Source organism: Lepisma saccharinum, chromosome 2 (assembly GCF_977018435.1).
Source record: "Lepisma saccharinum chromosome 2, izLepSacc3.1, whole genome shotgun sequence".
NCBI lineage: Eukaryota > Metazoa > Arthropoda > Insecta > Zygentoma > Lepismatidae > Lepisma > Lepisma saccharinum.
This window is the reverse complement of record NC_139230.1, coordinates 175,547,173-175,571,922: the sequence shown is the minus strand read 5'-3', so window position 1 is coordinate 175,571,922 and position 24,750 is coordinate 175,547,173. Positions and strand designations below refer to the sequence as shown.

The window sequence follows — 24,750 nt, the reverse complement described above, 5'->3', positions numbered from 1 at the left end:
TTACAATACAGCAAATTCCATAATAAATAACTACTTTGTTAAAAGGTTTTACCAATCCTTCAAAACCTGAACCTCCCAAGAGTCGATTGGGGACTATTTCGACGTATTCTTTTAAGACACAACAAAACACTACAGATCTTAACAAGCTCTCGAACAGGATTAAGCGACGAAGCGATCTAACAAACATAAAAAGACAACCCAGTTTTAGTATTGGACACAATAGTAATTATCAAACACCAAAAGTCTGAAACTAATACTGAATGCATGTCATCTAAGAGAGAGAGAGAGAGAGAGAGAGAGAGAGAGAGAGAGAGAGAGAGAGAGAGAGAGAGAGAGAGAGATAAAACTATTGAAAACCATTGGGTGGGCTCAAACACTTGAATTATAAGTTTAAAAAAAATATTGGGTGAGCTCGGGCCCCACGGACCCACATAAATTGACGCCTCTGTATACAATTGCGATAACCAGAGATTTGATGTTTCAAAACAGGGAAGGGGATCCCTAGTATCGCCCCTTCAAATTGCACCCTGCATTAAGATGAATAGATTCATGTTTGTTCGCTATTTTCAAATAACAAACTCCTGATTTTCCGTTCCATCACATTCGAAATGAGCACAAAACGAGGTCTAGAGTTTTATATGTTTTGGAATTATCTGTTTTTAAAATAACCATCAATTCTAAAAAAAATAAAGAATAAAGTGTATTTATATAAACTTTCGGTTCAAAAACAGGAAATCCATGTGTTCTCTTCTAAAATGGAATATTCCCATTTTTATATATATATATATATATATATATATATATATATATATATATATATGGAGGACGAATTTTGTACCCCCAAATGAAAAATATTCCTGCGGCACTGAATGCACCTATGCACTATCCAAGTCCACAAGTTCAGCCCCACCCGAAAAAAAATTCTGCGTACGTCAGTGCGAGTCACTACTTGCGCAGAGACTTGATTTCGTTCGCTCGCTCCATACATTCCCGGGACAGAGTGTAGTGACTCGAGAGGGCTTGACCTATAAATGCGTAAGAGGGAAAGGAATTGCATGGAAGGGACAACGCGACTGGCGCTACCAGTCGGAAATAAAAGAACTGTTGTATAATATTCCATGAAATTAATTCCTGTCACGTTATATAATGTTAAGAGATATTTCTCAGCATAGACTAGTATGTAAAGATAGGCATAGGATAATGTTAAAATCTTGTAAATGTCTTAGTTGATTGTTGCAAAATGAATTATTGTAGTTTTGATATAATATTTTCAGTAAAAATTGATTAGCTACTTTTCAAACTGTGTTTTGTTTCTGTAGCAGTTTTTCACTTTTTGGTACTTTGTACCTTAATACTAGAATTGCTTTCCTAGTTGCTACACATGTTCACTTCTATTTTGAATATTTTTAAGGTTTTTGCGGTATATTTGCAAACACATTTTGCTAATATTAGTGCATATAAATCCTTGGCCTAGTTATGAGCAAATAAGGAAATTAGAGTTATTCAGTGATTTTGAGCCTCAGAGTAATTTCGTAACTTTGGGGTATCTGCAAATAACGAATCGTAATTCGAACCCAAACGGAGAGAAGCAGTGAGCACTCCACGTCCAGAGGCATCCAATTCGTTCCCACACCGTAACACGCATTTGCTCTTCCCCACTCACCATCCTCGCAAGCCCTAATTGTGGTTGTTCTTTTGTGGAACTACATGAAAAACGTGATGGGGTAAGTGCTACTCCTCTTCTGATCTCTATTGTGTTTAACTGAGACGTACCTCCCTCCCCCTCTTCCCCCCTTTCTTTCCAATTGATTTTAATTCTGACAGAATTCGAATTGACGTTCGTGATATATTTGGAGTCAGTGTTTCATTATACCTAGCAGACCTTGACTTCGGTTCGATAAACCATTGCCTTTTTAGAGAGCTCCATCCGAGCATCTCAACTTTAAGATGAAACTTTGTGATTGCTTGTCTGGAACAATCCAAAGAAGCTAATTACGAATCCCTGGCTGAAGTTTGAAATCTGAAATTATAATTGGCAAAGGAATGGAGATAGTCCTAATTCTCGGCGCATTTCATTCGCTTGCAGCTACCTTAAAATTCCACTTTCAGCTACCATTCGGCTCGTTATTGACTTACGTTATACAATTGAAGCATTGGCTCCAAGAAGCACACATACGGCAAGTTTCCAGAAATCATATTCAACTGTTTATTTGTATTGCTAATATACCTGCACGTGAAAATAAATTGTCAATAATCCATGAAAGAAACACTATATTCGTGAAATACATATCAATACGTATTAACCAGAGTGTTTTCATATTGGCGAACTATTTAGAAGCGAGTCGATTTACAATTCGTACCAAGTAATTTCTTAACCACTTATGGCATCTTAGAAGATATTAGATATTGAAGAACATGCTATGAACAAACACAAACAAAGACTATTCTGTAGTTTCATAAATTGTTCAAATGTCATCTTCATAACTCAAGTTCTCAACAACGGATGGTTAGGGCTTTCAATCCAGTCAATGTTCACTTGGTCCAAGAACTTGATCAGTGCTCTTGCATCTGTCACCTTCGTATAGTGTTGACTCGTGGTGGTGGTTTGCAACCCTTAGCCTGAGGATGAAGAATGTGCAAAACACAAACGTCATACTTTATTTTCCAGAAATAAACACAAACAAAAGACAATTCCATAGTTTCATAAAGGGCATAATGTACGTTAGTAAGTACGCCATGCAAGAAAAGTGGCATCAGGAGTGTATTTTAATTACAAGTTCTTGCTACCAATAAGACTTTTCAAAACCATAGGCTCGAAGACGTCACTCCAACTTTTGCGACCTTAAATGAAGTGTAACTAAAATAGCCGTGAATGGTTGATTCCTCCCAAGTGACTTCAAGCCTTGTAGAGAAGGTCAAGTGTTGTGATGACCGTTTTTTTAATTTTATTTTTTTTTTATTTTAAGGATTTGATCAGTTCCAAGTTCCTATCTCATTGTTGAAATAAATGCCCGCAAACAGTAAGTTTCCGCAGGACACGCAAATTTGGACCCAATTAATCCAAACTGTGCCACCAACTGAATACTTATTGAAATATTCCAAGGATTTTACACAGGATAATGTAAAACAACATGGTGAATCTTTTCAAAGCGTTCTGCACAAAAAGCATAATATGGTATGTGGCAATATTAAAGGTTCATCCTCAATTGTGTCTTTTTTTTATTTACATTTTTCTTAACATTGGTCCTCCCATATGGCGGAAGGTTTATGGATATATTCCAGCATTGTCTCATCATATGTACACGAACGATAGATACGTGAAAGCATGCGCGACAATATCGTACTAACAATCTAAAACGGGAGCCAAATCACTTCTTTACACGCTGTTATATCTTCAATTGAAGATATTTTGTGTAAGAATAGAATATGTTAATGAAAAAAAAGATTAGCTTTTAGATTCAATTTTTCCATAATTTTGGGGGCCTCCCCGGCGCAGTGGTATCGTCGTTGCCTTGTAATCAAGAGGTCCCGGGTTCGATACCCGGTAGAGGTACAAGTGGTTCGGATCCCACTTTAAACTGTAGGTCCAGTCCCGATTAGCCTTATTGTGCATAAAGTGGACTTAAAACACAAAATCAAATAAATAATCCATAATTTTGGAACAGTGCTTTGTTAAAGGAAGTTATCTCTTAGCAATGTGACGTACGTAAGGCAAGTTGCAAGAAATGTCTGGAAAAGAAAAAGAGATTTACCAAAGAAAATGCACGGTATTAGTCCTTACTCTGCCATGGAATTTTTAATTGGATAGTGACCAACGGGGGAGGGGGGGTAGCCATAATTGTTACATATGTGTAGTCAGTCATGCATTGCAACAGCCCATGAAAGACACATAGGAGAAAGTGACAGTATGCCTCCACACGCTCTAGATTTTAGATATAGTGGAGTTGGTCTTATCAAAGACACGATTCGAACTTCTTTAGCCGTCTAAAGCTTTTCCACTGAAAAGAAGCTTGGTGAGCCAGAACGACGCTTATGCAAAGACATCGACGGAAAAATACCAGCTCGAAATCACCCACCCCGAGTATTGAACCCTTCTCTCCCACTTGGTGCAGCGTCTGGGTCACCAAAGCTCCATCTTTATAAATTGGAGAGATTTAAGTTGCTAAATTACACGCGAAGAGAGATTTAATTGGAGAAATGCAGAATTGCATTATTATTAATAAATTATACAAATCAAATAACCAGAAAACAAATGCAAATACCATCTCAAAACAGCTAACATGAAAATTATTAATTTTATAAAATATAAATAATTTACTGTTTTCCTGAAGTTGTTTTCCTGTTCCTTATATTTCATAAACAATACTAGAAACAGGAACAATATTATACTAAGATTGGAAATATTAAAATTTATGTTTTAATTATTTGAAACAATATTCACCAATGGATGTTTCCTATTGTTTACAATCAATCAAAGTTTGTGCGTAAGGGATTCTTACTGGCGTCGTGGACAATGTCAAACAAAAATTAATGAGAATAAAATACTCTTCTTTCATAAGCCTGCAGAATAACTATCTGCATGTCGACACGTTGACATTCATTTTCCTCGAGCGTAGGTTAATTGAAATGTATATTCACTAGACTATTGCTGAAATATGTGCTTGCCCTGAAAACAAATATTGATTTGAGTTCAAGAATCACACAGAATATATTGTTCCTGGTTCAAGCGTTCCGAAAAGGAGAGCAGAGGTGAATAGAATGGAGTATAATGAAGATGATAGTCAAGAAGAGACACATTCTTTAATGAGCTTCAGCACTTGTCAAAGCTAGAAAAACACGTCACACGCCTCAATAGAGATGTTGGGAGAATATTGACATTTAATATTTACACCACCATTAACGGACGTGTTTTCATATGCGAAACATCATCATGTTTGTAAGCATGACGTGTTTTGAAAGAAAATTTTCGGTGCTCCTTGGTATATGTACCCTTGTGATATAACTTTACCTTATTCTTATCAAATATTTTCGTTTTTTCGGCTACCTTCGTCTTGTCTTTCCCCATCGCTCCTCTTCTTTGAAATCAAATAGGGAAGCTGAAAGAACCGCGAGGTGAAAGAGATAGAACGCAGAGCGAGATCATCCCCAAAAAGCCAAGATCCAGGCTTCGGATATTGGAGTTGAGCTTCCTGCAATTGAAGCAAGCGTTGTTTCATATGGAATTCGAATTCAAGGGAAGGCTGTCGGTCTCAAAAGTAATACCACCTCATGTATAGGTATGACACTTAGTGTGGCACTGGGATGTAACGTAGGAAACTTTACCTTCCACGAGAGAAAATATAGTATTGAAAGAAATGTGAACGTATCTGAAGATTGGCTTTAGATTTATAGAGACAGTGCTCTTCAACATATGTAAAAAATAGAGCAAAAATATGTCAACTCAAAATAGAAAAAAACAGAATCTTACGTGGATTGGGTATATTTGTTTCTGATAATCACGGTTATTATTTGCCATCGCCAATATATTTTAGTTTCAACTTTCGTATATAAAAAAAGGATAAATTATTTTCTTGGAGCGTATATATTTCTACTTCCAAAGGAGTTTGTCAAACCAAATTTATATAATTGTACGGAAATACTTTACTCAGATAACTTAAACAATTTCATACATAACAGAAGATACCTTCAATCCATTTCAAAACTATGACATGATTGATTGATTGAGTTGGTGTTTTAAGTCCACTTTATGCACAGTAAGGCTAATTTGGACTGGACCTACAGTCTAAAGTGGGATTCAAACCACTACGTGACTCCAACGGGTACCGAACCCGGGACCCCTTGATTACAAGGCGACAACGCTACCATTGCGCCCTGCTGTGGCATGAGTACACACAGACACATCAAACGCTACACATGTAAAATAATGTATATACTTAGGGAATACAATTTATTTGATTCGGATACATTGAAAGAACCAAACATTTATTGTTTTCCTGTTTGTTTACACTCTGCAGTGCTCTTGGCAGTGTATTAATGACCGAGTTGAATAACAACCTTGTGAATGTTTTATGAAATGAGAAATTAGTTCAATTTCATTTTCACAGAGTTAGAGCACTTGCAACAATGCAAAAATATCATGTTATTGGCCTTGACAAAATTACATATTTTTGCATCTTATCTATTTAACCAGTGATTATGTGAAAACCCTGCATATACAAGTATACAAATAGTTAAGGACCAAATTGAAGAACCCGCATACCTTTTTTCAAAATCTGTTCTATGGATTTTGCAATAGAAAAATATGTCCTGCATATGATCTGATAACATATTAAGAAATTGTAACGCACTACATCATTAACACATGTTTAACAGAACTTGTTTAATCAAAATTCCTTATTACAGTTTCATCCTCCTAGTAGACTGAATATATTAAAACAATATTATTAGAGCCCACATCCCTTCTCAGCCTTCTCCAGTTTCTAGCGAACATCGTCTTTTTGAAGAAGACGAAACCAAACCAGCAACTCTCATTTAAATTCCGCATCAAGTCTCCTCCGAAGGACACCATCCTCCGATACGATGAATCTGTGATTCATAACTTCATCAATCTCGCTTATCGCTATTTACGTATCTCAATGTGGTGAAGTTCGACAGGCAACAGCTTGCGTAGAGCTGGACAGACTAACGATGATAAATTCGAAAGGGAACGGGAGAAGTTCACAGTTATCTTGGTGCGCAAGTTGATTGTGCTACGAGCATAAGCAAACAGGCTCTGTGACATTCCCTACGTGCACGAGGCATACCTTATTCACACCTCCATCTCAAACTGTCATCTGCGTCTATTGTGACGTCATATACTATTACTCTCCAACTTACACCTCTCGTATTTGACAATTTTCAAATTTATCTCCGCAGCAAAAATCAATCACTCTTTTGAGATGTCAATAAATATTTCTGCATTGAATACCTGCTAAGCCTAAGAATTTATGTACGGGTAAAAAACCTTTCGCTTTGATCTTATGTACAGTCACCGGCAATAAAAGTATATCACCTAGATCCTTAAATATTAACATTCCTGGAAGGTGTTATGTGTGTTGCCTAACTCTACGGCGACAAATTCATTTTAATAGCAAATGATCAATGTCAGCTTCTACAGTACCACCGCCGTATAGGTTAGCAATACACATAACACCATGTAGAGAAGCATGTTTCACGATCTAGTTGTCCAGTTGACTGTACACTACTTCATCCTATGGAACTTCATTGTTTCCAATGTTTATCATAAATATTTCGGATTTTTATGTAATTTATTTCCTTATATTTATAAAGTTTAGATTTTATATGTCCTCGAACAAGATAATAGATGGATTTGGTTTATTTTATTTCGTTTTCTTATGTCAATTTTGGCTAATTCCAAAAATGAGGATGAGTGATGATGTGATGAAATTGACGAAGGAATACTCGTAAAGAACACTCGTACCCATGCCTCGATTCGAACCCGAAACCCTTGGGGTCGTAGCACGTTGTAATAACTCCGCCACGGATGTTCGCTTCAATTAGAGAAATATCACACCTGGATTACAGTGTAACAGACCACACATTTCAAATATGGTTCAGGAACGGAGGTCGTTCGGTACAGTCAGCGGCAATGAAAATGGGACACTTAGATCATGAAATACTCGCTTCCTTACAAGTCGTTATGTGTGTTGCCTAACTCTACGGCGGTGGTAGAAGTTGCCATTAAAAATTTGATATTAATATCTACTTATTGATGTAGAATTAGGCAAACACAAAACACGTAGCCGCCTCCCCGATGGCGCAGTGGTAGCGTCGTCGCCTTGTAATCAAGGAGTTCCGGGTTCGATACCCGGTGGAGGCACATAGTGGTTCGGATCCCACTTTAAAACTGTAGATCCAGTCCCAATCAGCCTTATTGTGCATAAAGCGGACTTAAAACAGCAATTCAATCAATCAATCAAACTTAACACCTTGCAGGGAAGCGAGCATTTTGTGATCTAGGTTTCCCATTTTTATTGCCGGTGACTGTACGTCGTCCTTATCGTGAATAAGTGCAACATATTGACTGAGCCAGAAGCGGGCAAGGGAATCGCGGCCGGAAATGAGAAGGTAGGTTTGTTTATTTTTTTCCCGGAAACGGCCCGACCTGGAGTAGTTGTGGAGCATCTAGAGTGTATGAAACTACATTGTTTCCTAAATTTAAACTTCCTACACAAAATTTTAAATAATAAGGAATTTTACTTTCTATTTTTTTTTAAATATTTATATTACATCGGAACGGAGAGTTAATTTATATAATTTTTATGTTGTAATGTTTTAAAACATTTGTTTCGTGGTTTTACTGGTCAGTCGATATCTAATAGCTAATACCTAATTAGTAGGGCTAGGATATTTATGACCTAAAAATCACCAAAATATGCAAAATAAAATATGCTCTTATGACCTAAATTTGAACAAAATATGCACTATAATTTGAAAAATATGCCCTTACAACTAGACTGTTTCAAACATCAATATCTAACTTATGCTGAAATATTTTCATATACATACTATTTTTAGTTCACTTTATGGGCCCTGATGAGTTGTAATGCACAATGAATACTTTCTGTAAATTTTCATTTAAAAATTAAAAAGATTTTGCTGCAGTTCAAAAAAAAAAGAAAGAGACCCTGGAGTGAATATTGGAGTAAGAACAAATCCACTTGGAAAATGACTATATTTCTTGAAAAAGCTAAAATATGCTGAATATGACCGATAATCCATCAAAATATGCATTATCACGTAGAAATGGCCAAATATGTCAAAATATGCCCTTAAAAAGCACCTTAATTCAATTAGTTTCTTCATATTATGAATTTCTATATATTTAGGGAACACATAACCCTTACCAAGAAAAATATGATAAGTCATGAAAATCCTAGCCCTACTAATTAGTATTCATATTTGATTACATGTAGTCTCAGCTAATGTTCATTTGTTTAAGAGAACATAATCAACTTAAACAGTATTTTTATCGTAATCCAATAACAACTGTTTCGTGAGAACATTGCTGACGTAATGTTTATTTGTTGCCAGGAACAAAATCGTTTTTAAATTAAGCTCAGTCCCGTGGGAAAGGATTTCAATTGCCAGGGAAAGAATGAAATGTCACTAAATCAATACATGGTAACAATTATTGCTAATTACACACACTAGCACCTCGTTATAATTACCCGAAAATAGCCACCAGAAAGATTCGACCATGGAAAAGCAGTTAATGTTGAATGGTATTCATGTCGATGTTAACATTTCCCTTCCACGAATTTGTGAAACGAAACTTGGATGTGAATATGTTTTTGTAAAGATAATTATATTGGAATAGTATAAATTATTGAAATCAACGAATTGAAACAAAAAAAAAATAAAATGATAAATACATGTCTCTTCATAATGAGTTCTTATGAGTCTTCGTTTATAACTGTGCGTCTTTCATCTATTTACCCTACCATAGCTGTATACATCAGATTTAAAATGGGAATAGTTCAACTTTGAGTATATGAAGAGTATTAAATTGATTGAGTTGTTGTTTTAAGTCCACTTTATGCACAGTAAGGCTAATCTGGACTGGACCTACAGTTTTAAAGTGGGATCCGAACCACTAATGCCTCTATCGGGTATCGAACCCGTGAACCTTTGATTACAAGGCTATGACGCTACCACTGCGCCATCGGGGAGTCCCTTATTAAATGTATTATTTATTATCATCATTTCCTCCAAATTTAGAATTTTGGTCTGTAAATTCTGCATCAAAAATCTATTTTTTCTGGTTCATTAGTTCATAATGTTAATAAACTTAGCATCAAAATTGTTACAGAGTTCACCATTTGTTCAAAATTCAAAGAATGTTAAAAAACGAGGATGTTGTGTTGTTGAGAGGATATGAGCAATTCACTGGAACGAAATGTAAATGTAGAAATGTTTTTTTAAAAAAATAGCGTTGAATTCTGCTGTGATTTTGTTAAATGATGATGTAATTGTTGTACAATGTTCACTAAACCAATGTAATAGGTCTGGATCCGTCAGACCCTTGCCTTATATGTGGCCATGACCAAGAGTTTACTCTTGTTCTCACTCGTACATGTACAGTCACAATAAAAATCGGACACCCATATTCATAAATACTCGATTCCCTGTGTAATGTTAGGTGTGTTGCCTAACTATAGGGTGGTGGTAGAACTTAGCATTGACAATTTGCTACCAAAATCTACTTATCGCCTTTGTGTTAGGTAACATACATAACGCCTTACAGCGAAGCGAGTATTTCAGAATCTCTTGATTGCATATTTTTTTAAATTCAAGACAAAGTCATAGCGGAGATAGGAATATTCAGTTGGTAGTTAAGATTTATTGTCTTCCATGTCGATTAGTGATGTTAGATGCAAAATTTGAATGTGGTGTTCATAATACTGAAAATATCGCCATTCATTTTGTTGTCAATAGACAATTTGTGAGAATGGGTTATTTATTTCTGAACAGATAGAGTTCACGATTCAATCGAAAGCTGAACCAATACATTATAGTGCTAAACACTTTCATTCAGTGCCGGGATTTTAGGATCTACATACCCCAGAAATATGATCATTTCTCTAAGTATTCGCTTCTTGTATAAACTCATGGTTAACATTCATTGTTATGTCCTTCTCAACGTTCAAGGATTCAAAATAACAAATGGAACTTTACGGAAATTTTCAATTTGAAAACCTATAAATGTTATAATTACCAATACAAAGCAATGTGAAATAATCAGTTTGAATTTGAATTTAAAATTTTGGGTGCGTCGCCACTAAGGCTATTTTGCACCCGTCACGTTATACGGGGTCCAGCCCCTTACCATAACTAAAATAACATAATTGTAATGTCGTGTAACGAAAATATTAAAATATTCTGACTTCGGTTAAGAGCTGAGGCTGTAAAGGGGCACTCAGCACGCACAAAGACAAAAAACAGGACAACACACAGAATTATACTGGTCATAGGGCCAGAGCTTCGTTAGTCTGCAAAATCCAGTCCAGGGTGTACTACGTAGATGTGAGGTTGACAATTGGGTGTACTACGTGGAAGGTCACCCCCTTACACCTCTGAAATAAGCAGTGAGAGGGACTATAAAAATCCAGTAAGTAAACTCATTGGGGTCTTTTAGTTTTCGTTATAAGTCCACTTTATGCACAGATAGGCTAATCGGAATTGGACCTACAGTTTAAAGTGAGATAAGAACGACTATGTTCTCCCACCGGGCGTGGAACCCCGAACCCCTTGACTACAAGGCGACGATGTTACCATTACGCCGTCGGAGAGGCCCATGTTGTTACAATGAATGATCATTTGGAAAGTGTTTTTACATTACAACCGTATGATTTTTTTATATATAATTAGTGAACTTTGATTTGTTAGCCTATTAACCTAAGGAGCAAGGTAAAAGTAGAATGTTATATTACTAATCATTTTGATGAAAATGAATCTGTACATTTTTGGACCATCATTATATCGATTCGCTTTCGCTTAAACACTGTGTGCTTATGTGCGGTATCTTGATACCGCGTACGGAAGGTCCCACGGGTGGTAGTTGTGGGGAAGGGCGATGGATCAGCTTGACAGTCCCCCCGGCTAGGACCGATGGATCCGTTGACCAAACAACAGGTGCGGTCCTCCATTCACATTGGGTAAAGCTAATGTCTATATCCTGTAAAATAACTTCAGCTGAAGAGAGGCAGCAGTTCTTCCAGTTTCTGAAATACTGCTATGTGGTAGGCAACTGAAAACCACCACATTATCCTTTTCTCCGGTAATCAAATATTCCGAAGGTAAAATGAGCACCCTCCCATTTTTGGCATACAGGTGGGTTGTTGTGAATTAAAATTATGGGTGCGCCATGGCAAAGGTTATACACATATTTTACATCATGCATTCCCGTAACTAAGTTTGCTAACAAATGTCAAGCGGGTACAGCTTAGAGACAGATCGGCGTCAGGATGATTCGCTGGTTGCAAAAGTGAACACATTTGTTTTTGGTTGCGGAAGTTCGAAAACCAGACTGCAATGACCACACGCTGAGACGGTGTTCAGAAATGTTTGACAACAAAAGACTGATGGTCTCCCCGATGGCGCAGTGGTAGTGTCGTCGACTTGTAATCAAGGGGTCCCGAGCTCGATACCGTTGGTGGAGGTACATAGTGGTTCGAATCCCACTTTAAACTGTAGGTCCAATCCCGATTAGCCATTCTATGCATAACATGGACTTCAAACAAAAACTCATAGACAATCAAGACAAAGGATTGCCAAATCGCAGACGTGGAGGACAACGAGCTATTGAAATCACATTGTTTATTGCAACATCAAGAAGCGCAACACTCAAGACACGCCCTTGCAGTATGCAATCCTCCTGAAGGTAAGCACTCTGACAAAATTCTTCCCTACACGAGAACAACGGTTAGATAAAAACATTGAAATGTTCAGTACAGCTATGTTATCACGAAGACAGACCCAAACAATTGTCGAGAGCCTTCTTTATGTAAAATATATAAATAGCTATACTGTGTCCCACATATCTCTGGAGCAAGCGAGCGAAAACAAGTTTCTGCGCAAGTAGTGGCACGAAAAGTCTCCACAAATGAACACGTGAGAGGGAATGAGATTACTTGGAAGGGGGACAGCGACTGCAGTTCGACTGCCTTCGCAGCAGCGTGTATTGCTTCGCTTTCCCCAATCGATCCCCCCCTTCTCTGCCGCTATGCGCAGCCTTGCTCCAGAGATAGCTGAGACAGAATATAAGAAGTGTTCGTCATTCAAGAAATCATCCTAAATGTGGCTCTTCAGACTCATAAGGTGTTCAATAGCGAAACGAAATACTCGGAACTCACACTGATAGTTGTTTCCAAGTTGATTTTAAATATCAAACAAGGAGCCTGTTCACCATTTGTTCCAAGAGGTTACAGACACAGCTGATAAGAACGATTTGCCCATATCTGGAAATTTTTTTCTTGTTTTAAAATAGACATGACAATCGCTTTAAGCCAACGGGAAAGATATGAACCTTCTTCCGAATACGATTCAACAAGTAACGAGAAGGTTTCACTATTGAAGAAAAATGGGGTAGCATATCATAATGGATCCGATATGGGCCAATTGATGTATTCGATGATTCCTGAAGTATCTCCTCAAATCCAAAGAGTGATGTTTCATGGCTCGCTCATCCCGAGCGAGATTCACGTGGCAAAGACTGCGGGTCATAAGATGATGAACAGCAGACCTGAGCTAAGGTAGAAGACAGAAAGTTCGCTACAAGGAAGGCGTCAGTATGGAGTTGTTCATCCACCTCAAGGGCACTCACTCCAGACGACCGAGATATACCTTGAATTCGGCGAACCGTATCTCAATACTTTTTCACGAGAGTGTGGGAAATAAAATAGGAGATACGGGACTCACGAGCACGAAGTTTACTTCCTGGAATGAGTGTCTGGTCTGAGCTTTACAAAAGGATGTGGTGGCCTCGAATCGATGAAATGGCCGCTTTAGTTCCTGTATAGTTTCCTTTATGGTTGCTGAAAGGGAGGTCTGACACATGCACCCTTGGGAGAAGGCATACTATAAGTAGTCTAGTAGTAAACCTGTCAATGACTAAACGAGGTATGCCCTCAAGGCAATGACAAGATCTCAAGCGGATTAATTTTTTAAATGCCTGTTTCAACTATTTCACTCATTTTCTGCATTTGAGTCTCTGTGCATTCGAGCGTCTAGTTGGTTACACGATAAAACACCGACTAGTCTACTGCGTTGATTTGATGTATTTGGTGTCTGCACCGTTTGCACTACGTTTTGGACGGTTATAGTGTGTGGTGTATGATCACTTGGTTCCTGCTTACTAATCAAGTGAACGTTTAAAGGAGCAGACAGGCATTTGTTGAATCTTCCCAACTTGAACACCGCTATTTGTCCACTTGGTTGAACGTCATTTCCTTGCACCAGCCTGACACCGGGATACACCTGCACTACACCCAGTGTCAAAAAGTGCACCGAACTAGACGGGGATAATAAGCGAAACAGAAGCAAAACAGGATGAAAAATAAATGTAAAGAAAGGGAACAGAAAGGTCACAGGTTAAAGTATATTTAGGATTCAAAATAATAAGTAATGACTTAATGAGCCAAAGAACAGAAGACATGGTTATAAGCCCAGACCATTACACGTGGTAACCTTTCACGAACTCATAGTAAAAAAATACAGTTTACTGGATCTTAGGGTCAATAAAGTAAATAATAAACGTACCAGAATGGTCATCTGCAAGTGCATGTTCCTATAGGGAGGTTGCGGATAAGCAACTACAGCCACATCAAACCGTGTCAATTCGCCAAACATCCATCCATCCATAATTTTCAACTCAGTAGTTATGTTATCCGACAGAGCTGTGGTAGTGCGTTTGACTACGATGGGGAAACCAGAGTTCGATTTCTGGAATGGGTGATCTCAAATAGGATTTTTTTGGCTACCGCTAGCGTCCACGAGTGCCTGAGATAGTCGGGGCGTGGTGCTGATCACATCACATCAGTTAATTTGTGATATACCTAAATCATTTCTTGACGGACATGGAATTTTAAGTGATCTTTCTCCTCGTATTATACATTAATATAGATCGTATGTAGTATTTACAACTTAAGATTCTTAATTGATGAATCTTTCTTGCACATTTGCGATAGGTGGTTCAGTGGTTTGAGATTCAGGTTAGGCTAATCCTTTATAACTTTTGAGTTCTTGTTTTACGTCCGCTTTTTGCACAGATAGGCTAATCTGGAATGGACCTAGCGGGATGACTCGAACCACTATGTGTCTCCACAGCGTATCGAAAACAGTACCCCTAGATTATAAGGCGATTACGTGGGGTTGCTGGTAATTTCTTAGCCTTTGCAAGAAACAAATGAGACAGAGATGGGAATCATTTTTTTTATTCAACATAATCCCCTCTGAGGTGAACACACTTCCTAAGTCTTTTCTCCAGTTGTTGTAACCCCCCCCCCCCAAAATAATATTTTGGTTGGTCCGCAAACCACGTACGTACAGCATCCTGTGCCTCAGAAAGTGACCCAAATCTGACCCCCTTCAGAAATTTCTTGAGATTTGGTAATAGGAAGTAGTCAGAGGGGGCCAGATCTGGTGAATAAGCAGGGTGTTCCAAAACTGTGAACTTCAAATCCTTTAATTTTTGCTGGGTAATGCCTGCAGTGTGTGGAGAGGCATTGTCGTGCAAATACAGAATTCCATTTGTCAATTTTCCGCGTCGTTTGGACTTAATTGTCTGCTTCAAATTATCAAGAAGTGATGAATAATATGCCCCTGTAATAGTTGCACCCTTTTCCAAAAAGCCAATTAGCAGTACACCGTCTTTGTCCCAAAAAACAATGGCCATCACCTTGGCTGCCGTCTTTTGCACACGGGCCTTCTTTGGGCGAGGTGACTCAGAGTGGGTCCATGCCTTTGACTGTTCTTTTGTTTCAGGGTCATAGAGGTAGATCCAGGTCTCATCCTCAGTCACCAATCGAGACAAAAATGTGGACGCATCCTTTTGAAAATAATCAAGAATCACTTTGGATGTCCTCACCCTGTCACGGTGCTGATCAGCGTTCAAAAGTTTCGGGATCCACTTTGCTGAAACCTTACTCATACCTAGATGGTCGTGGATAATAACACCAACTCTTTCACGGGAGATGTTTAGAGACTCAGCAATGATTTTAGTGGAAATTCGCCGATCTTGAAGAATTAGATCATGCACAGCATCGATTACTTCCGGAACAACCACACATGCTGGCCTTCCTGTGTGTGGCTCATCATCTGTGCTGAAATGGCCGGTTTTAAATTTAGCTACCCAGTTCTTAACAGTGGTATATGCAGGGGCATGGTCCCCCAAAGTCTGTACCAACGTGTCATGTATCTCCTTGGCGGACTTTCTCTGCAGGAATAAAAACTTTATCACCACTCTATGGTCTTTCACTGTAAATGTTGCTTCAGGTGCTGCCATCTTTCAGTCACATCTGAAATAAAGAAAAACCATTAGACGTACAAATATACTTTTCTCTACCAACAATATACAGACATTAAGCTGAAATTTAAGACCAAATTCATGAAAATACGACAACATGAAGGGGGTAAGGCTAAGAAATTACCAGCACCCCCTCGTAGTTTACCGCTACGCAATACAGGAGGCACTGAAAATAGCCAGAGAAGGGGAGGGGGTGGGGGAACGAGTGGGCAGAGCGAAGCAGTACTCTTACACGCTGCTGCAAAGACTGGTAACTACAGTCGCCTACGTTCCCTCTCACGTGTTCATTGGTGGAGTCGTCTTGCGTCACTACTTGCGCAGAGACTTGTTTTTGTTCGCTTAAGTCAGAGATAGGCAGGACAGAGTATAGCAGCTGATAGTTACACAATAATGAATGAAATAACAAGAACTTTTGCACATCATTTGATGTGTGGGCAAAACATCTTTAATGTTTTGACCACCTTGTACATACGGGAAAGGAAAATCACGTAGGATGAAATATAATGTTCAGGAAGAAGAGGTTGAAAGTTTCAGCGTTTAAAGTACAATGGGGTAGAGCATTTCAGAAACCGTAAAACGGCATTATCAAGCCAGTGGAGTGTTCTTCCTAGTAATTAATATTTCATACCGTTATATTTTATTCAGTCTGATCCTGCTGCGTAGCCTTCCGCTATAACTTCTGGACTTGGAGGACCATAAAATGGGCAAAAACATGAGCGGTAGGTGGCGGTGATTACCACATCAAAGTGACCAACTTTACACTTGGGATCATTCTCGTTTGCCTTTTCTTCTTTTTTCTTGCCGACAGGCGTTCAGAGTTGTGACAAAATGATCGCAAGATAACTGTTTTGAGGTCCCCAAACAATTTAACTTTGGCCCGCGCGTATTAAATATAGGCTTTTGGTTACTAGGATTAGTAAGTCATTGACAAGTCCAATAATAAAAAAAAAATGCTTGACTTGTCGAATTAGTTCGTTAAGTATTATTCTTTCTTTACGCACACAACCATGGCCCCCCTCTCATTTCCACACAAAATCTCCTCAATCGCAATTGAAGCTGGGTCACGGCTAAAAAGGCAAAGTTGACCCACAGTAATTTGCACAGTGCTCTGAAGGAACATATGGGGCACAATCACTTTCTCGGCCACTGGGAAGTGGTACTTTTACCTGCCAGGGTTGACACCAGAGGGTTTGATGTACCCCAGAACCGCTTTATGCAGGGACAAGGTCGACAGCATTCCCAAACTTAGATTACGCACACCGGGAATGGAACCCAGGTCTCCCGCGTGGTAGTCAGACACCCTAACGACAAGACCATAGCAGCTGGGCCCAGACTGCCGTGAAAAATTTCACAAATACAAAGAGTACACAAATATAATGACTGCTAGTTTTGTACTGCTTCATTAAAATTAATATAATGCGTTCCCCACCATCATTTCAATGTTGCTTAAAAGAAGTTAACAGTAATCTAAAAGTGTGTTTGTTGAATTTTTGTTTCAAATCAGTTTTCATGTTCGCATAAGCAAATCGAAACAGGATCATTCAAAATTGGGTTCGAACCCTGAAGTCAAGTCCAAAACTCTTTGATTACAAGGCTAGAACTTTGCGATTAGCCAAAAGTGTCAAATAGGAAGTAAAATAAAACAAATAATAAAAACAAGGCGAGAGTATTGACGTCATACCATGCTATCAAGAATCTACCTGAACCAGAAGTGAAAAAGAGATTATCGCGTGTGACCCAAAAACATTTATCTCTGATGTCATCATTTCTTATATTCGTCGAGAAACAAAAGGCGCCACAAATGGGGAAAAAAAGCGAGAATACCATATGTACAAAGAAACGAATTGAAAAACCAAGGGAGGGGTATTCCGTATTAGGGGCGGGTATTCGTTCTGATTTCCGTGGTTAATTTAAATTTTTAATATATTTTAGTGCATTCAAAGTCATTATTTCTGGTACGTAACTCTGCTTTAAGTAAACTTTAAAGATTAAATAAATGGCTATGTAGAATTTTCAATGGAATAAGCTTAACGGTCGCAAGCAAATGGAATTGAAAGTATACTCCTCCTACCTGCCACCAGTGATACTAAAATGTACTGCTGCTTTGTATTGTAGTAATTTATTATCATTATCTATATTACTGGAGCTAACCAGTGTAGCGAAGATTGTGAGGTTATGAGATGAACGACTGCAAATTACAATTCATGTTTACCTGGGATTCAAGCCAAAGACCTCTGACTACACAGTATATTTCACTACCCGTTAGACCATAAACGTCTGATAAAGATCACTATATAATAAAAATCTCATTTCTTCCATGGAATGAATTTATTGAAACGATTTGGATCTCTAAGTTATAAACGATTACAGTTGTTATTGTGGCAATAACATATCAACCATCTGTTTATATATTTTGTAATAAGATTTACGTTACAATTATATAGGTAACAAAATATTAAATACAAGTTTGGTATTACACCGTCACGAATGTATTATATTGTGTCTTCCCAATAATATCGCATTTTCAGTCAAGAGGTCCCGAGTACGATTCCTGGTGGAGACACATTGAAAAATGGATAGGATCCCACTGGAAATTGTAAGTTCAGTCCCGATTAGCCTAACTGTGGACAATATGGAATCAAAAACAAAATTTGCCGGCCTCCGTGGCGGAATGGTTAGCACATCGCGCTAGGACTCCAGAGGTCTCTATTTCGTATCCCGGCCTGGTCATGGGTGTTTGTGAGTGTCCATTCATCAATTTCATCATCTCATCACTCATCCATATCTTCGCGATTAGCCAAAAGTGGCAGAAAAGCTAAGTAAAATAAACAAAGTTAATCAATCAAAAAACAAAGTTACTTATTTTTAAACACATCCATGTTTAGGTATTAGTGTTTTGTATTGTACCACTGAGAGGAATTGAAAGATGTCGGAACTGACTTTTCATCGCCGCTGGATTTTTCCTGACGATGAAAAAAATGAGGGAAAGCTTCATAAAGGACCACAAAGCTAGCACTGAATTTAAGTGTCATGCTATCTGTTGATAGACATCAGAGCATCGGGTCATTTTAATGACACCAGAATTTCGTTCCGAGTGAGAGATGGGTTGCTTGCTGGGGAGGGGAGGGGGCGAGGGAGGGTCAAATATTCCAGATCACTGGCGAGTTTGCTGCGGGGGAAGTGATGTTAGCGGCGCGAGGGGGTGAGTTCCCATAGATAGAGTCTACCGCAGATTAAAAATCGATATTTCCCTTCGATGTCAAACCAGTAACCGTGATATGCTTATATTACGAGCCACGTCGTTGATATTTTCAACGGCAGTAACCATACGGGAAGAGTCAGGCAGCAATACTTAATACTTCGTGGCTTTCCAAAATCGAGTCCACATCATTTTCCCATGAAGTTTGGGAAAGTTTAAGTTCACTTTATGCTGAGACGGGTTAATCGGGATTGGGAGCCCCCTCCGATGGCATAGTGCTAACGTTGTTGCCTAGTAATGAAAGGGTCCCGGGTTCAATTCTTGGTGGTGGCACAGTGGTTCGGATCTCACTTTAACCCTAGAGAGGTAAGGTAGCATAGCTGAATCTAAGGCGTAGTCATTTTAACGACCTTACTCTTTTGCTGTATAGGAAGAGTTTTATTGGCAATAAAAATTGGCTGATAACATAATTTGTATCTGATAGTGTTAGAAACAAAAACAAAAAAGTTTTGACATGGTTTATGGTTCATAGTTACATTTAAACCAGCAATTTGTTTGGTATTCTCCATATATTGCTTTGGAACAATGGCTGCAATACATTTTTGTCATTCTTCTTTCCTTTCATGGTTCAGGAAGTTTGGTAGATGGATGCTGTGCCATGAGTTGTCTAAAGCAGCAAAACCACATTTTTTAAATTTTGTTTTGCAAAACACAATTGATTTTTTCCTTGTAGAAACAAAAAAGATAGTCTTCCTCCGTGTCCGTGCGGTCTAAGGCGCTGTGCTTTGGGCTCCGACTGCTGGACGGCATGGGTTCGAGTCTGCCTGTGTTCAGTCTCTGGGTTTTCGGCCTGTGTATAGGACAGGTGGGAACCTACCCTCGTGAGGAAATTGGGGAGCTACGAGTGAGTAATCTGGTCACGGAAATATCATGTAACAGCTGGGGGTTCATGGTGCTGACCCCACGTCACCCCATTACCGGTTGAAGAACTCCACACCTCTAGGTAGGTTTGTGCGGAAGGGAGACTGGCAATCGGGAGCCACGGATTATTATTATTATTATTATTATTATTATATAGAAACAAAAAATAGATGTGGCAAATTTGCTTACGTTAAAACTAATGCTCGTCATAACGACTACACAGATAAAATAAGATCAAATAATTTGTCAACTGGACAGCAATTCAATTCAGACAATATCATTCCCTCCACAGTTCAAGGTCAGTTGAAGGTACTGAGGGTGCCAAGCACATCATGTGGTAAGAAAGGATCGGGGATACCTTTTTGTATTTACGCGTCGTCAATTTGACGAAGCCTTAACTTTCTAGGGTTAAACTGTAGGTCCAGTCCCGATTAGCCTTTCTGTGCATAAAATGGACTTAAAACAACAAATCAATCAATCAATCAATCGGGATTGGGCAAGTAGTTTAAAATGGAATCCCATATCAGTGTGTAATGTGTCTCCAACGGAACACGAACCCTGAATCCTTTAATTACAAGGCGACAACGTTAACAACGTGGAGGCTCATTTTCCTACCGCGGAGGTCTATGTTTGCATTAGCGTAACGCGCAACAAAGCTAGGGGTGTGGGTGGGGGAGGATGTCGTAGGTTCGAAACCTGGATACGTCATGTATACTTCATTGTTTGCGTTCCCTCCTAAATACGTCAATTGTCATTTACTCTAAAGAGATAGAACAATTTAATTTAAAAACCTAAAATAAATAAACAAACAATCCTCCTCGAAAGGCCATCTATTAGAAATAATGAATGTATCAATGAATCAAGCCAGACCCGAACGTGTGTGGTATGTTGACACTTTGAAGTACATAGTATTGTCGTTCATATGTAGTTACCCATTACTTGCGGGTCGCGTCAGAAAACTATACTCTATCTCCGGAATCTGCGGAGGAAGGCCGCGCATAGCGGTAGAAATGAGGGAAATCGAGTGGGCAGAGCGAAGCAATACACGCTGCTGCAAAGGCTGGTAACTGAAGTAGCTTTCTTCCCATCAATGCAATCCCATTCCCTCTCACGTGTTCATTGGTGGAGCCATCTCGCGTCACTGCTTGCGCAGAGACTTGCTTGGATGATTGATTGAGTTGGTGTCTGAAGTCCACTTTATGCACAGTAAGACTAATTGGGACTGGACCTACAGTTTAAAGTGGGATCCGAGCCACTATGTGCCTCCACTGGGTATCGAACCTGGGAGCCCTTGCTTACAAGGCGACGACGCTGCCACTGCGCCATCGAAGAGGCCCTACAGAGACATGGTTTCGGTCTCTTGCTCCAGAGATTCCAGGGACAGAGTATAGTAAAATTTGTGGTGACTACGGATTAGCTGCAAAGAAAGAAGGATGTGTAAACCCCCCCCCCCCGGGCTGCCTCGTGACGTAACAGCCCGTGAAGGCCAACCGATTGCCGGCCTCTCTCCCCAGATGGGAGATCATCCAAGCAGTTACGGAGGGACGTGTGGTCAGCACGACGAACCACCGTCGTTGTTGTAGGTTTTCTATGGCCATGTTGCGCTACTCATTCGTAGTTCCCCAATTTCCCCACGATGGTGGGTGGCCACCAGACCCATACACAGGGCGAAATCTCAAGAGAAAAGTTGTTACGTTCCCCCCTGGAGACTTGAACCTGCGCGCCGAGCCCAAAGCCTTAGACTGCACGGCCACGGTGCGGCACACATTTATATGTATATTTACACATAACTGCACAAATACATTCATACATACAATAATAACGTAAGATGTGGAAGCAACCTAAGAGGAATGGCATTTGTTTCAGGATGTGTAACCACCAGTCCCAGATTTGATTCTGTGGTGGCGTAGTGGTGACAATCATTCTGAATCATACTTCTAATATTTGGATTGAAAGAATAATACGCTGATGATTTTCTAGCTGACCCAATCGATATTCTAAATAGATGGAAGAACTACTTTAATGACCTTTTAAATGTTCATGTAGGAGATTAATTAGAAGTAAATGAAGTACACACAGCAGAACCTTTAGTTCCAGAACCTAACTTGACTGAAGTTAAAGATGCTATTAAAAGGCTAAAGTATAACAAAGCACCTGGCATTGAATTAATACCAGCTGAGTTAATTAAATATGGTGGAAATTCGTTAATATGTGAAATTCATAAATTAATTTGTTTAATATGGAATAAAGAAGAAATCCCTCAACAGTGGAAAGAATCCATAATTGTTCCTGTGTTTAAAAAAGGTGATAAAATGAACTGCAATAATTACCGTGGAATTTCTCTACTCTCAACAACATATAAAATATTATCTAACATTCTTTTAACAAGACTAACCCCATATGCTAATGAAATTATAGGTGATTATTAATGTGGATTTAAACGTAACAGATCAACTACAGATCAAATTTTTCACATCAGACAGGCACTTGAAAGAAAGTGGGAATATAATCAAAATGTCCATCAGCTATTCATTGATTTCAAAAAAGCATATGATTCCGTCAAAAGAGATAAATTATATAATATATTAGTCGAGTTTGGAATACCTAAGAAGCTTGTTAGTATGATAAAAGTATGCACCAGTGAAACAGAAAGTAAAATTTGTGTGGGTATTAATGTGTGTGACAAATTTACAATTCATGTTAAAACAAGGAGATGCATTATCTCCATTGCTCTTTAATTTTACCTTAGAATATGCTGTTAGGAAGATAAAAGAAACTAAAGAAGGGCTAAAATTAAATGGTATGACTCAGTTGTTAGCATATGCAGATGATGTAGACTTATTAGGGGATGATATAAATACAATTAAGAATAATGCTAAAATATTTTTCAAAACTGCTAAAGCCGGACCCTGTGGCCGAGTGGTTAGCACATCGCGCTGCAACGCCAAGGGTCCCGGGTTCGAGTCCCGGGTAAGGCATGGGAATTTGTGTTCGTCCAGTTGATAAGAAACAAAGAAAAATGTAAGAATTGAAAAGTGTAAAAGTGAGAAAAAGTGTGAATGGTGAGGGATACCTCCGTGTAGGAGTTATTTCCTAAAAAAAAAAAAATGGTTAGCACATCGCGCTGCAACGCCAAGGGTCCCGGGTTCGAATCCCGCTCGGGCTTGATTGTTTGTGAATGTCCATTCATCAATTTCATCATTTCATCACTCATCCCCATCTTCGCAAATTAGCCCAGAGGCACAAAACGCGAAGTAAAATAAACTAAATCAATCAATCAATCAAATCAAAACTGCTAAAGAGATAGGTTTGGAAGTTAACAAAGAGAACACTAAATATATGCTTACAGGCCAAAACCAAGTGTTAGGTAATAATCAAAATCGAATTATTGATAACAACTTGTTTGAACCAGTTTCCAAATTCAAATGCTTAGGAGTAATATTAACAAATGAAAATTATATTAAAGAGGAAATAAAAAGTAGGCTTAATTCAGGAAATGCATGTTACTTCTCTCTTCATAAACTTTTATCTTCTCGTTTAATATCTAAGAAATTAAAGTTAAAATATACAAAACAGTAATTTTGCCTGTAGTATTTTATGGGTGTGAAACTTGGTCCCTTACATTGAAAGAGGAACATAAATTGAGAGTATTTGAAAATAAGATCCTTAGGAAAATATTTGGACCTAAAAGGGATGAGGAGACAGGTGAGTGGAGAAGGTTACATAATTTAGAACTACATAATTTGTATTCATGTCCAGATATTATTAGAATAATTAAATCAAGAAGACTTAGGTGGGCAGGCCATGTGGCACGAATGAGAGAAAAAAGAGGAGTTTACAGGATTCTTGTTGGGAAACCCGATGGTAAGATACCTGTAGGAAGGCCAAGACGAAGATGGAGGGACAACGTTGAGATGGACCTAAAGGAAATCGGTAGGGATGGAAAAGAATATATAGATCTTGCTCAAGATAGGGACAGATGGAAGGCCTGTGTTGCTGCAGCCATGAACCTTCAGGTTTAAGAAGGCTAGAGAGTCAGTTAGTTAGTTAGAATAATACGCTGAAAATGTGCATGTGTGTGCAGGGGTGAATGAGTGGAGGAGGGGGTTACACAGGGATTGCTATCATAATGTTGGGGGATTTCCACAAAAGTGATTTAAATGGTTGTGATGAAAGAATGCAGTTGTCTATTTAATCTAAATTCTCAGGATAACGGTTCGATATCAGATTCTGAAGCTGCAGTATCATTTGTGAAGAGTAGGCAGTGGCGTATCAGGAGCGTTGATGGGACTAGATAACCCTTACTTTATCCATATGTCCTATAAAAGAAGTCAAATGCGTGAAAAAAATAAACACAGGACCGAGTGTTAAAAGACGTCATCATAACCAATCGTGTTACCATATCCCCGCTATCGATATTCCTGAACCTGCTACAGCAAGTAGGGAGTTAATTTTGTTACCATCGATGACTACCACTAAATATTTTGTTCTTATGAGACGCAATATCTATTCGAGTCACCTCTTAACTTAAGTTTGAGGACTTAAT

General features: G+C 38.7%; 1 protein-coding gene across 1 annotated transcript in view; it reads left to right on the top strand.

Annotated features, from left to right (window-relative positions):
* The window catches only part of mGluR (metabotropic Glutamate Receptor), a 658,640-nt gene that overhangs the window by 178,079 nt on the left and 455,811 nt on the right, over positions 1-24,750 (top strand). The window lies entirely within an intron of this gene.